This window comes from Rhyacophila brunnea, unplaced genomic scaffold, assembly GCF_057557595.1.
Source record: "Rhyacophila brunnea isolate RB1 unplaced genomic scaffold, BYU_Rbru_1.0 scaffold_23, whole genome shotgun sequence".
NCBI classification, from domain to species: Eukaryota; Metazoa; Arthropoda; class Insecta; order Trichoptera; family Rhyacophilidae; genus Rhyacophila; species Rhyacophila brunnea.
Window position 1 is genome coordinate 7,988,233 of NW_028232893.1, and position 14,739 is coordinate 8,002,971.

General features: G+C 37.3%; 1 protein-coding gene and 1 long non-coding RNA gene across 2 annotated transcripts in view; one reads left to right on the plus strand and one right to left on the minus strand.

The window, feature by feature from the left end:
* Positions 1-14,739, minus strand: part of Tbc1d22 (TBC1 domain family member 22) — a 443,277-nt gene that overhangs the window by 234,104 nt on the left and 194,434 nt on the right. The window lies entirely within an intron of this gene.
* On the plus strand, positions 876-10,524 carry LOC147069426 (uncharacterized). The gene is made up of 3 exons (XR_015071134.1): positions 876-1,153; positions 6,466-7,182; positions 7,714-10,524. It is a non-coding gene; the product is annotated as an uncharacterized LOC147069426 (long non-coding RNA).

Sequence of the window (14,739 nt, forward strand, 5' to 3'; positions counted from 1 at the left end):
TAATCTGGGTTGATAGGATTTCGTTAGATTTCGAAGAGTCTTGTACACGATGACAATGCGTTCTTTTAATACTTTTGGCTATCTTTAAGCAGAATTGAATTCATTTTCAGTTCATTCTGTTTTGTATGTTTCGGAAAAAATCGATAAAAGTAATATTTACTACTCACTATTTTCCGACCATGTCCGATCCTGATAGGATCATATGAGCCTCCACAGAGTAGAGATTTGTATTGACAGATTTTGTTTTTTACGAGAAATGGATGTCAGCCACTTGCTCAACCTATTAGGTCCATACCATAACATGATATTGTTTTTCAATTTGTGTACTTGCCAGACCCAGGATTCGAACCTGGGACCCACGGCTTTATAGTCCAACGCGTAAACCGAGCGGCCACCGTGGGTGTCAAACTACTCACTATTATCGGCTGGTAAGGGGTCCTAGCAACTAAATTATTAATATATACCTGCGTTACTATGGAAACCAATAAGCAATGTCAAAATGACATTTCAGTATTCTATAATATTTATTCAGTAAGTACCTATTTCTATCAAGTACTATAAAAAGTTTTTATTATTACTTACATAGAATTATCAAGTTTATATGATTCAACAGAAAATTTAAAAACGTGGTATATAAAAAGTTCTTTTTATCTTGTAATTATTTTATTCGTGGTTTTTTTCAAAGAACATGTATTATTGCTCTTTTCTTCTGATTAAACCGATAAACGGTATCGCATTGAAAGAAAAGTATAAAAGTATCAAAGTATCGATTCAATAGTATTGAAGTACCGATTAAAAAGTATTGATACTTTCTCTTGACGGCCTTAAAACCGGATGCTTCAAATGCAAACATTGCAAACAAACCATATTAGTCTATGGTAACAACAAAACAGTCCGAGTGGGCGGACGTGTCAGTCCGGCGTCCGGACCCTGGCGTTGTTATTGTTCTGTATATTATTATAATAAGTCGCATTTTGTTTATCTGTGTATATTTTAACAGTGTTCATATGAATCTAAACTTATTTGAATAACTGAAATAGTCATATTCCGATAGAATCATGCCGCGATGACCGCCCCGTCGTATTTTGCAGTACAGCAGACGCTGCCGGTGTTCTGAATTCCTTGGGGAAGAAATCGCTGCCCGATTCCAAATGTAAGTTACCACCATTTTAAATGCATTCCTTTTGTTTTTTGTAGTCTTTTTTTACCTATTTATGGAAACTGTGATGCCATCGGCTTCTTTCGTACGGCCGTTGGTCAGTTTGAAATTAGTGCTGCTAAGGTGAAAAAACTGAGGTTAGTTTTAACGGTTTCTTGATTTTTAATGATTTTATCGTTGTGTCTGTTAGGGGGCGCGTCGTATTTTACTGCCGGTGTTCTAAATTTGCACAAATGCACAACGTTAGCTGATCCCAAACGGTAATTCCCGCCATTTTTGTCTACCGACGCCAACGCGATGGCGTCGTAAGCGAGTCGTAATTGCTGTTGGGCTTCTTTAAACGCAGTGTGTGTATACCTACGTAATATATAATTATTATCTGGGTATTAAGAGATAAAGCGGGGTCCCGCTGCATAAGTAATATTAATATTGTATTCGACAGTGAATGAATTGCATCAGACATCGTAGGTGAACGAACGGGTGCGTCTAAATAGTCCATCCACAAGCCGTTGCGACGTGTTGCAGCGACTGGCCCTCGTGTCGGTGGACGAAAAGCCGATAATTTTATAATACATAGGTACTTACTCTATATTATCATTTTGTGATGTGGTCTTTTGAGACCAAACACCAAAAACCTAACAACCTGCTGTAACTTTGGTTTGGTTTTTGGTCTCACAACACTTGACCCCGTATTCCACCATGCTCGCGTTTTTCAAACCGTTTTCAAAATGGCCGTTTTTCGTGATTGAGGTGCTAGGCCACAACTCTCTTTACCAATGCACACCTTGCACATCTTTTCAACATGACATCATTGTTTATTAACTTAATGATTTCGCGAAAATTGTAGAATGTTATAGCGCCTGTACTTCGTGGTCGTGCACTCATGGCTGAGGATCGTGACCACATTTAAATTTCTACATCCTTTGAGCGACCAAGACTTTCCATCCTTCTCGATCTTCCGCTTCTCTCAATGCAGAATGGATGGTGCCCCCAGTCAGCTCTTTCACTTGGTCGCTCCATCGCGCAGACGCTCTTCCTCTGCTTCGCCTTCCCTGGAAGCTACCCAAAACTACCAGTCTCTCCAGGTTGTCCGGTCTGCGCCTGACAATATGTCCATCCCTGGAAGCTACCCAAAACTACCAGTCTCTCCAGGTTGTCCGGTCTGCGCCTGACAATATGTCCAAAAAACTGCAGAATTCTTCTCAGACATCGTCGAGAGCCGTTCCTTTATCTTCAGTCTCGGGATGATTGACTGGTTCGTCCTGTGCTCCGTCCAAGAAATGCGAAGCATTTGCCTTCCGTTCTCTTGCCTTCAGGGTCCGTATAGAAATATCCAGAACACTAATGTTTGCACAAGCATCATTTTTGTGGCAATCGAAATTCCCCGATCCTGTACGCCTGTACACATGTATGGAATTACTGTCGGCAATTGTGCTTATTTTAAACTGTCATGACAATGACTGTTTACACGTAAAAGTGCTAACTGTCTCTATCTCATTCATCAAGAGTAAAGCCACGTTGACACGGTCCCAAGTACACTTGGACCGAGTGTCATCCAAGTGCACTCTTTTGAGACATCTTCATACTTATTATTCCTATCCAAGCTAACTTGGATGAGTAGGACGCGGACAAGTAGCTTGGATAGGAATAATTGGTATGAAGCTGTCACTTGGATGGCACTCGGTCAAAATGTACTTAAAACCGTGTCAACGCGGATTAAGCAAGACCCGATGTTGTCATTTTATACTGCTATCTGACAGGTCGTATTCAGTCGAAAATCGCAGCTCTGAATGAGTAGTTCGTTTTTTTACCGGCATGTTCGCCCCTATCACTCTACTGCGCAGGCGCAGACCGAAAATAATCTTACTTGCGCGCAATAAATCATCACAATTTGGAATCTTCCAATCTTGTTTGATACCCCGTTTACACATGCATGGATGTACTGTGCACAGTAAGAAAATGTATGGGGAAACATGTATTATCCTGCAGTTGGCAAGATTGCGTGCGTAAATCAAATAAGATTGGAAGATTCCAAATTGTGATGATTTATTGCGAGCAAGTAAGATTATTTTCGATCTAAGTAGAGCGAACATGCCGGTAAACAAATGAACTTCTCATTTTGAGCTCCGATTTTCAATACGACCAGTCAGACAGTAGTATAAAATGACAACCTCGCGTCTCGCTTACTCTTGAAGAATGAGATTGGAGAGACAGTCAGCACTTTTACGTGTAAACAGTTATTGTCATGACAGTTAAAAATAAGCACAATTGCCGACAATAATTTCATGCATGTGTACAGGTGCTACGCGATGGTTTTACGCTCATTCGAACATGTATGTACCATCTCACTCAATGCTTTTGTGCCCATACGCACTTGCGGCAGGCCGCCTATCGTATTTTGCATGCCGGCTAACCGCAGCGGCCTGCCGCATATCGCACTTTGCATACAAAAAACGATAGGCGGCAGGCCGCCGCGGCTAGCCTATACTTCTATATCTTGGTTAAAATAATTTTATTAATAAATTCCTTTTCAATCAATACATCCATTGGTTAAAATTACCCATTCATATACCTACAGTCGAACTTGATTATTACGAGGAAGATGGGACCGACTGAATTTGCTCGTTTTAAGCATTACTCGTTATATCAGAGAATAGGTATTTTTAAACGAGTGGTCACATAACACAAAAAGTCACAATTTAAACAAAAATAAACAATTAGAATTTGTCGAAAATTAAAAATCTGAAAACCATCGTAAAAATCCCCGAAACAAGCATGGCCTTCTTAAACTACAAAGAAGTTTATTGTAATGTACACTGATAGGTAGCTACGGACTTCACAAATCTTGGATTTTTCAACCATATGCTTGGGTACTTTTTCAATATTGTCGGCGAAAACACCAATCAGGTAGGTACTTGACACTTCACTAGTGTCATAAAAGTAATGCGATCCTGATGGCATCCTGTCCCGTCGGATTTTATTGCTAACGATGGTCACGTCATGTAACAGTTTTAAGACGATATTTTAGCTTGGTATATCCGATAATTAGTTTGTTATAAAAGTGAATAAATGTAGGGAGAAAATCATAAATTAAAATGTCAACGAATGTTTCCTCATTACATAGGAGATCTCGCTATATCCGTGATTGTAATAACCGAGTTCGACTGTATGTCCAATGTTTCCATGGGTTACTCTCTTTCTGAAAACGGGATAATTCAAATTGGTTATGGGGAACATGTAAGCATAAAAATATGTTTACATGTTCTTTCCACTCTTTTTCGAGAATGTTCTTATTTTATTTTGAACCAAGAATTCTTTTCTTTTCTGAGACCATTACAATGGGTAATAAAATAAAAACAGCAAACTTTGGTCTGAGACCTGCATCACATCTATAAATAGAGCATATTGTTTGGAATTCATTTCAATGATATCATGCCATTGTGTGAATTGGATCCATTTTAAAATATGTACCTATTGGCTTTTTAATATTCCAGAACTTCTAATGGAAATTCCACAATCAGAATTATTGCACTGTTTACAAATCCTTGGGTTCAGGATTATGTTACATTTTATTATTATTATTAATGTAAGCATGTGTCATCCCACCTGCATAAATGTGCAGGCTCTTGGCAAAGCAACTTATAAATAAAAATAAATTGACACATTCCCACAGACAGAGGAATATGATACTTGGTCTGTTGGCTGTAAGAGATAATAATATGTTATTCATAAGTTTTTTTTTTTTTGTTTCCTCATTTCTGCATAAATAGTTAGTAACTTGATCTATTAGCTTTAAGAAATATCTGATTGCTGTAAGGTAAAACATTTTTTTTTGTTCATTTTGGGTAAAAATTGCCATCTGGCTTCTTCACACACACTATTTCTTAGGGCTTGCGCAGACAGAGCGCGGTCAGGCAGTCTGCGTTCCGCGTTCGGAGTTCGGCGTTCTTTGTACTGTATGGGTACACAGCCGGTGGTCAGACCGCGCCGGTCAATTGGAACGCTGGAGTTCTATGCCCGGAATTACAAAGAACGCCGTACCTCCGCTGAGCAGTCACACAACATAGAGCGAAACCACACGGGGGAGTGAGTACGCAACAGCAGTGCTTTCTCACTTCCACTCGCAGTCGGAATATAGCGGTCAAGCATTATGCAGCGCTTGTGTCAGTACAACGTTTGTAAACAAATGGAACGCTTATTGTTGACCGCCACCTGTCTGCTGTCCCTGAATGTTAGCGGTCAACGGTCGGTTGAACGCAGAACTCCGACCGCTCTCTGTCTGCGCAAGCCCTTAGAATCAAAAAAACTAAACCCAAGGGGTCCCTTGGGGGAATTCAGGCAGTATGGCTCAGCGCTTCTTGGGTTCAACATATGAGTTGCTCCTGGGCCGTTAACTGCCTTTGTTTTTTAAAATGTTGTTTTAATTAATTATTAAGCCCGCGCAAATATTCGGCGGCAAACTCTCGTCTCCTGTCGATTCGTGTCAGTACGCAGTGATAACAGACACCAATATTTATGAACTTTACCGTCAATTTTCGTCTTGACATTGAAAACATTCTTGCTACTTATTTGCGTGGACTGTAATAAATTGGTGAAAATACCAAATTGTGTTTTATAGTCTCTTGACAAACTTTTTTAAAAACCATATAAACATTCTTTGCTACTTATATGCTTCGTGTGAACAACGTGGACCTAATAAACCGGTGAAAATGCTTAGTTAAAAAGTTATGTTTTTAATAATAAAGTTTTATACTATGAATGTGCCACGCCTCATCATCAGCTGCACTACTCCCTGACTCCTCTTTTTGTTGACCACCAGCAGGTTTGCGGTAGCCAAGCCTGGTGCATCACAATAGGTATAAAAAATGATGCATTCTTCATGGAGTATTGCACAGTTTCGATTTTATTAGATTCAATAAGAACATTAATTTAGTATTGATTAGTAGGTAGGTATCAGATATCTGATGCACTCATTATCAGATATTTGGTACTCAGGTACAACTTGATACTTACGAGCGCCTAACAGAATTTTATATAAATTTATGATATTATTGTATTTCTAATTTACTTGGTATCTATCTATTTTCTTCTGTTTTTCCATTTTATTACGGTTTTGATCTCTACTAGGTATACAGTTATCTATATTCCGATATAACATCTCTATACTATTCCAATATAACATCTCACGATTGTGACGGCCAACTGCATACGTACAAATTTCCCGATGTTGGAATTTAGAAGCTGTTATAAAAATAAAATTTTTTATAAAACTCAAGTAATTTGGATTTGTTTCATTTTTTTTTCAGTATCTGATGATGATGTTCTTCTTCCACGGCGCTACATCCCGGGGTGAGATTTGGCCACCTTCACAACCGCTCTCCACTCACTCCGGTCTCTTGCCACACTTCTCCAGTTACCGGGTCTTCCTTCTGACGACGATGTCCTTCTGCTCTATTCAACATTCAGCAGCATATTTGAACGCGCGTGCGAGATCATCGATAGACCCGACGCAATCACCGTTTACTTGCTAGAAGACAGCCTGCGTATCGCTGCCGAAATCAAGGGACACTCAGACGAAATATACCGACTTGTTCCGAAGATTAACTACTTCCCGTGTCCCGCATTGCAATACCAAGTGTTGACGTCTGCGTCGGAATTTACATGTGAACATGTGCTCGAATGAGTATCGGGAAGTGCGTGGAGCAGAGCGTTACGCAGATCCAGTACGATACCATAATGAATTCTATATACATAATATGCAATTGATGATTTGCTTCAGAATTTAAAAAAAACATTATCACTACTTGGTTCTGATTTTTTTAATATCTTACAAACAATCGAAGTATCCACAAGCAAAAATATTTTTTTATCGCACCAGAGATTATAATAGACAATTTATAAAACATCAAGATGGTGTTTGATACGCAAGATGAATTTCTGGGAGGTCCTGAATACATTTTTACTGCGCTTCTCGACGATGTGAAGATGCTCTGCTTTGTTCTGAAGGCCATCAATTTCAAGAGGTCAGTAAGTATTCAAAATTATATTATATTAAATGGGCATTTTTCATGTATGCATTGATCAGGATTCAAACATATATAACTGCTATGTATGAAAGGATATACGTTTTTTAGGCATTTGAGCTACCTTGCAGTATATCCTATGGACATGACATTGTGTATTAAATATCATTATTATTTTCATAAAAGCAGAAAGGTTGGACTAATCCAATCATTTTAAAAATGGATTTGGTATTGAGTGAAGAATTAGGACTATACTGGAAGGTTGGCGCCGTAAAGCAAAATGCCACATGACAAATCACATCCATATAAATCCATACAATTATTTCGATAGGATCAGTTCCAACCTCAGAGTAATGGCTGCGCCAATTTTTCATCAAAATGAAGCCGCGTTTCTTGCGTATAACGCACAGTAGAACCTCGATTTTATTATGTTGGACAGCAGGCAGTATAAAGGTGCAGATATGCCACCGAGTACAAAACTTCACAATGCTCTTCGTAGATACAGTTTTTGAGCTTTTTGTTTACTTTCAGGTGGCTATGAAGTGTGACTCCCGAGGAGTGTTGCTGGTGCAGGAGATGATTGAAAAGGAAGGGCAGCACCAGATGTTCATCGAGTACCACATAATCCCACCCGTGCCGGACGACGAAGAGGAAGCAGAAGCGGACTGATGCATCTATTCATACAAGTTTGTGAAATAAATGTGGATTCAATGTCTGACTTGACGATATTGTGTCACTGCTTCGGAATTCCAAGGTTGTATGGTACCTACCCACGTCACGTTTGCTTCAAAATGAGATCGGTAATATTGGGACCCTCTTGTGGGTTCGGGGTACCAGGTATAGACACCTTTATCCTGTAAATGACCTTAAATTCATTGTTGTTATCAACTTGAATCTATCCATTCCTGGATTACAGCCTCTCCAAGCTGATTGCATTCCTCTCGGTTATGTGCGTTGCACTGGCGCTTATTTCAGCAAACTATCTCGTCGATCGCTACGTCTAGCTTTCGGAGTAGATTTGTCTAATGTTTTTTTCTTCTTTCTGTCCGTCCTGCTTTATGATTCTAAGTAAAGTTACATTACACATTCTTGTTTGTTGCCTTATCCACTTACTTATTTTGTCTTTTGTCCTCTACGGGTTATGCCGTGTTATCCCGAGTGTCTGGACTTGTTTACTGAGAGTCCATATTATTTTTAGTAACTTGATCTTTTCATTTATTTACTGTTGATGTTCATATGAACGCTAAGAAAAATGGGAGGACACTAATGAGAATTGGGTCATACAATCTTGTGATATATTCCTTGCAGTGAAACTCGTCTAAAGTTAATTAACACCTTGTGTGCCTAACATGTTTATAATATATGTTTTTGTTTTATTTTCCTATGTTTACTATATTATATCTATGTAAACCAGGGGTTGACAAATGTTTTAATAATTGTGTGTTTAGGTCTGATGAATAATGTGCGTTGTCATATTTACAGGTTGTTTTACATTCAGAAAGGCATATTTTTTTTAAAGTAAGTCAAGCCTACCGATTATGTAATATCCATCAGTTGAATATATAAGAGAGAGTTCCGTCAGTATTTCGTCATTTGAGAGTTAAGCCACTTTAAAGTGGGTAAATGTGGAATAAGAAAAATAGATCGAAAGTATTTAAATTTAAATAAATTAAAAAATGTGTTCCATCGAGGGAATGACGGTTAACTATGTGATCATCTACTATATGTGTAAACGTGTGAATATTCTATTTAAAACGTAGCAAGTGTAGCTCTACAGCGGCAGAGTTGGTATTTCTGCGCATGGAGGTGCGTTACGCAACAATTTAGGAATAGAATAATTAAACTTGGGACGAGTTTGTCCACCGAACCGGTTGTAGTGCGTCCCTGTGGACGCTTAGTGCCCCTCGGGTACCACTGTAGGACCATATTTGTCCAGCGGTTCTCCACCTGCCAAGTGAAACTGCTCGGCATATTGTCATATTAATAAAAGGGAGAAAAGTGTGTAAAATAGTAAATAGTATCGTTAGAATGATAATAGTAAAAGAAGTTTAATAATTGTAATGCACAATTGTTAAACATGGAGTGCCAACTAATTCAATCAATAAAACATGAAATATTTAGTACTATTAATCTCACTCGTATGAGATTCGGCTTTCTGCCAACTTAAACTTCTGTAAAGAATGCTTTATAAATCATTTATCTACCTCAAATAAAATGTCACTTGTAAACTCGTTGAAATATTAAATTATAATTTTTGGGCGCCTTGAAAGATGTGTATTCACAAATTAAATATAACAGTATAAAAATAAGAACACAGCTAATCGTTAAAAGTGTTATTTAATTACACACAAACAATTTACATTGAAATTTAAAATGATACGAAAATAAGTACAAATTTTAATAGAAATTTGAGAAGCGTTCCATGGTACGGTACATTAGAGTATAATTTCTTTAAAGATGGTAATAATTACTTAGCTTTGTTTAAATTGTGATGGCTGGAATCTGCCGCCTTGTCTTCTACCTTCCCGTCCGAAAGAAAGAAGTGTCATCCTGCGTTGAAACTGTCTCTATTATGTTAAACGAGCACGTCCAATCTGTACTGAATCTAATCTTGGAGTGAAATCTTCTGGGCGGAAATAAGTTATTTGTTGATATGACGCTTTCAAAAAGGCGGGAAGAAACCCCATTGGCCTATTTTTTAATGATCATTGTTTTAGAAACAAGGTTGACACATACTTTTAACAAGGTTGTGCCAAATTTATTGTTAATTAAATTAACATTATTTATTTAAGTCTGCGTTTGAAATGTAGACATGTCACGTGAAATGTAACATGACAATATCTGGTAAAGGGCTTTATTTTAGTTCTATATTTTTGTAGTAGGTCTGCAATATTTTTTCTCGTTTAGGAATATTGTTTTCATACCTATTTTTCTCAACTCACTCAACAGGGCTTTTCCGATATGCACCTAATGTTCTCGAAGCCTGAAGTGGATCCGCTTACGTGTTTCAATAATCCATCTGCATATCGCTAACAAATCAACCCTTTTACAATGGGCTTTCGTCTTGTCTCACTTTTAGAAAACACTATTCCTCGCTTTTTGACGGGCTTTTTGTTAGTAAATTCTTCTCGAACTTACCACATTTGAGAGGATCGTAATTTCATTTCGAGAATGGTTTTTTTTTTCCAGGTACTGAGTGATTTTAATTAAAACACTTATTTGTAGGCTATCATCATGTCTCACAGATTATTTGACCACTTTTAGAAAACACTATTTCACAAGGCAATAAATTTGCTATGGTGCTCCATTTCTGGTGGAATGAAATAAATTTAGTGTTAAATTAGAATAAAAGTTAAAAAGAAATGTCTGCTAGTTTGTCGATAGAACATGAAAGAAATAGTACTTTTTAATCTTGTGAACTTAAATTTTCCGTATAGGATGCCTCATTTTTTAATTGACTAATTATTGCCCATCGTAACCTCAAGTGTTATAAAAATATTATATTTGGGCGCTTTTAGAAAGTATATTTTTTTACAAATAGAAATGAACATTTAAAGAAAACACAATGTGGTTGTTTAATAATACAACACAATTACAATATAGTGACTAGTGGCGGCGCGAGCGGCCGTTTTCGACATACCGCGTCTGTGTTGGCGGGACCGTGGACGAATTTGAATTCAGATTTGAAGAGGCAGGCTCTGCTCGGGTTGCGAGAACCGCGAAGAGTGGACGTAGGCTGTGGGGTATGGGAAAGTTGATGATTCGGTCCGTCCTTTGAGGTGGTCTCCTGTGGGAGACTTCCATCTGGTATCAACGTATTATTTGGGCGGAAGCAACCAACTGGCCGTGACCCTTTCCACTTGCAGATTTATTGCTTCAGCCACAACTGGCGGGAAGATTCCCTATTGGTTTATTTATAACAGATATTTTTTATGCAGGGTTGACACTCATTATTAACAAGGATGTGTCAATTAATAATTATTATTGCTAGTTGAACGGTATTTGGTAAAAAGGAGCATTAAAAATGATCGTAGACATTTCACAATGAAATGTAACATGACAACGGTGGATATTGTTTGGGAATGGCTTCATCGGGAAGCCTTAGCCCAACACGGCAATGCAAAGGTGGAGGGAGCGCTGCATGCCAACTACCGCGGAAATAATGAACTCTAAAAATTATAACATTTAACATAATAAACGTCAGTTTAATAATAAAATATTTCATTAATGATACGGCATTTATCAAGTCCCGAACAAAGGGCTCATAACATGTTTTATATCTTTAACATACGTTATGTTACTGCCTTTACTGGCTAATAAAATGGTTTGGTAGAGCCCGTATTAATAAATTGATAAAGTAGGTAGCAATATGGATAATTTGGTAGAGATTAAGCACCTGATGGGTTTGGGGAATGATTAACAATAATAACCATTCCCTGTGAACAAAGGTGTGCTAATATAACCTTCACCCTGTGGTGACCTATAAAAAAATACAATATCTGTGCCCAATATTTCCCTTCAATAGACGTTTCGCAGCATAATAGGTACACAATTTAAAAATTCCAGAATACGAGCAATCTATCAGAACCCTTCCGGGAACCCTTAAGGAATATCTTCGATTGTTCCTTTGAAAGTACTCTTATAATTATAGATAATTAGTACCGGCCACAGTAATTACTGCGTGGTCAAATTTTAAAGTGCAGGGCAGTCGGGTCGCAAAACCAAATATGTATGATTATATGTAAAATCATATTTTGAGTGATGTAACAACCAAAAATGTTCAAAAATAACATTGGTCCAGCCGGGTCGCAAAACCAAATGTACACAATTTAAAAATTCCAGAATACGAGCAATCTATCAGAACCCTTAAGGAATATTTTCGATTGTTCCTTTGAAAGTACTCTTATAATTATAGATAATTAGTACCGGCCACAGTAATTACTGCGTGGTCAAATTTTAAAGTGCAGGGCAGCCGGGTCGCAAAACCAAATATGTATGATTATATGTAAAATCATATTTTGAGTGATGTAACAACCAAAAATGTTCAAAAATAACATTGGTCCAGCCGGGTCGCAAAACCAAATATGTATGATTATTTGTAATATTATATTTTGCGTGATGTAACTGTGGTAACTTTTGTTCTGCAGGTGGTGCGTAATATCTTGCTTTGAAAGATAGTGGCTTGGCAGATGGAAAATTGAAAAATTGTTTTCCATCTTCACCTAGTTAGCGATGTTGGTCTTCTTCGATTCATAATTGGAATGTTCAAATGTGAATACTTTCTTCCATATACAATCTCCATATAGCCATATTTGAAATAATATTTCATATAAGTAATGTAAGTGGCTTACAACCAGTCGGTGAGTCGGCGCGATAACCTTTCCTAACAGGCCGGCGGAGGTCTGTAAATAGTGAGTTATTTTGATACATGGACGCTGTACGCCGCTTACCGCCTTTTTCCACGCCGTCAAATATCACTTGAAGGATAAATAATGCCGTGAATGAGGTTTGACTCCTTTTTCCTGCACGCAAATTAGACAGGTCCTACTTTTTTCCCCTTCCAAACATCTTTCTCCTAAAAGTCTTAAATCAGTTTGGCGAACCATAGGTTGGGAAATTTCCTAGAGGGTAGGATCGCGAATTACGATGAAACATCCATCATTCCAGGCAAGCGGTTTTCACAATAATTGTTCGATCGGATCTGTGATTGTTTCACTATCTGAAACCACGTTGAAAAAAACCACTTTCGGGTGTAAATTTAATTATTTAACAAGAACAGACATGTACGTTGTGGTAAAAAGACAACATAAAACATCATTTGTATCTAAAGAAATCCGTAGGCGTCTGTCCGCAACCACTCAGATGGCCGACAATGCAATTGGCCTCAAAACACGATCCACGATCTGGAAGTTGACATTAGATTTTTTCCTGTCTTTGAATTTTAAATTGTTCCTGTCAACAGAGCACAGGAACATCTCGCGGGTTGAAACTCCGAGCTGGTCAAAAATATAGCGCTGGACACGAGGAGTTATCGTGGCTGTGAGCGCCATAATGCGAACTGTCTTATAATCTCTTTGCAGCATGCTCAGATGTTTATAACCATGTCTGAAATTAAAAGCAAATCGATGTTCCATAATTGTTGTTATATAGAGAGTTCTATAAAAAAGACTGGATTGCGCCTTCATCTTTAATGATTGGTTAAATATTATTACATATGACGATATCTTGTAGCTATCATCATATTATATTATACACTATCTAAAAGCGTTCTCCTGTAAAATTTCTTCATCTTTAATGATTGGTTAAATATTATTACATATGACGATATCTTGTAGCTATCATCATATTATATTATACACTATCTAAAAGCGTTCTCCTGTAAAATTTCTTCATCTTTAATGATTGGTTAAATATTATTACATATGACGATATCTTGTAGCTATCATCATATTATATTATACACTATCTAAAAGCGTTCTCCTGTAAAATTTCTTCATCTTTAATGATTGGTTAAATATTATTACATATGACGATATCTTGTAGCTATCATCATATTATATTATACACTATCTAAAAGCGTTCTCCTGTAAAATTTCTTCATCTTTAATGATTGGTTAAATATTATTACATATGACGATATCTTGTAGCTATCATCATATTATATTATACACTATCTAAAAGTGTTCTCCTGTAAAATTTATGGTTGCATTCAGTGTTTTTCCATTGATGCGCATAATATTCACTACCTGGTTGTTTTGTTCCACGGGAACTGCGTGTGTGTTACATCGTCGCTATAGGATTTGTTTCCCGAATAGACCAAATGTCAATTTTTCAGGAGACGAAAAACAAATTTCATTGTCGTATATTTACATATCAGTAGATGTATCAATCATTCTTTCTACACTGTATGATTGCAACATTATCTAAGAATAGATTCCAAGAATAATATACTGGTATAAATCATTGAATGCACAGAAAATGCGTTTTATTTACAAGTACTCATGGATATTCGGGAAATTTTTAGCGCTCTCTCAGAATAATGGATATTTGACACAAAACAAGGATGTTCGGGATTTAAGACCGTAGCGTATTGCTGCACGGCCCACGGATTACTGAGTGGTCAAAAGTACGCACATCAAATGTTATATTTATTTACACGATAATTGTTAATGATTACTTTTACTATGTAAATACCTAATGATCGTAATTACCCAAGTTCGTAGGTACTAATAACATGCGGCATTCACTTTTTTCGGTTTCTTTCGTAATAAGTAGACGCCGGATTGTTGACGTTTTTAACCGTCAACCCATAAAAAAACACATTAAATTGGTGGACGAATCCAATATCCTAAGGAGAATTTTGCCCTAATTATTCTTAGTATGGATTTCTACAATTTGTCAGTTGTTTTTTCTGCCAGCTCAGGTGCGAAGGTACTTACCATAATTATCTTGCGAAAATAATTTTAGCTGAGCGGCGTATTGCAAAGTATTGATGTTCGCGGGGAGCAATTAAAATACTCAGGGTGACTACTTTTATTGTTCTTTTTATTGCAGCAA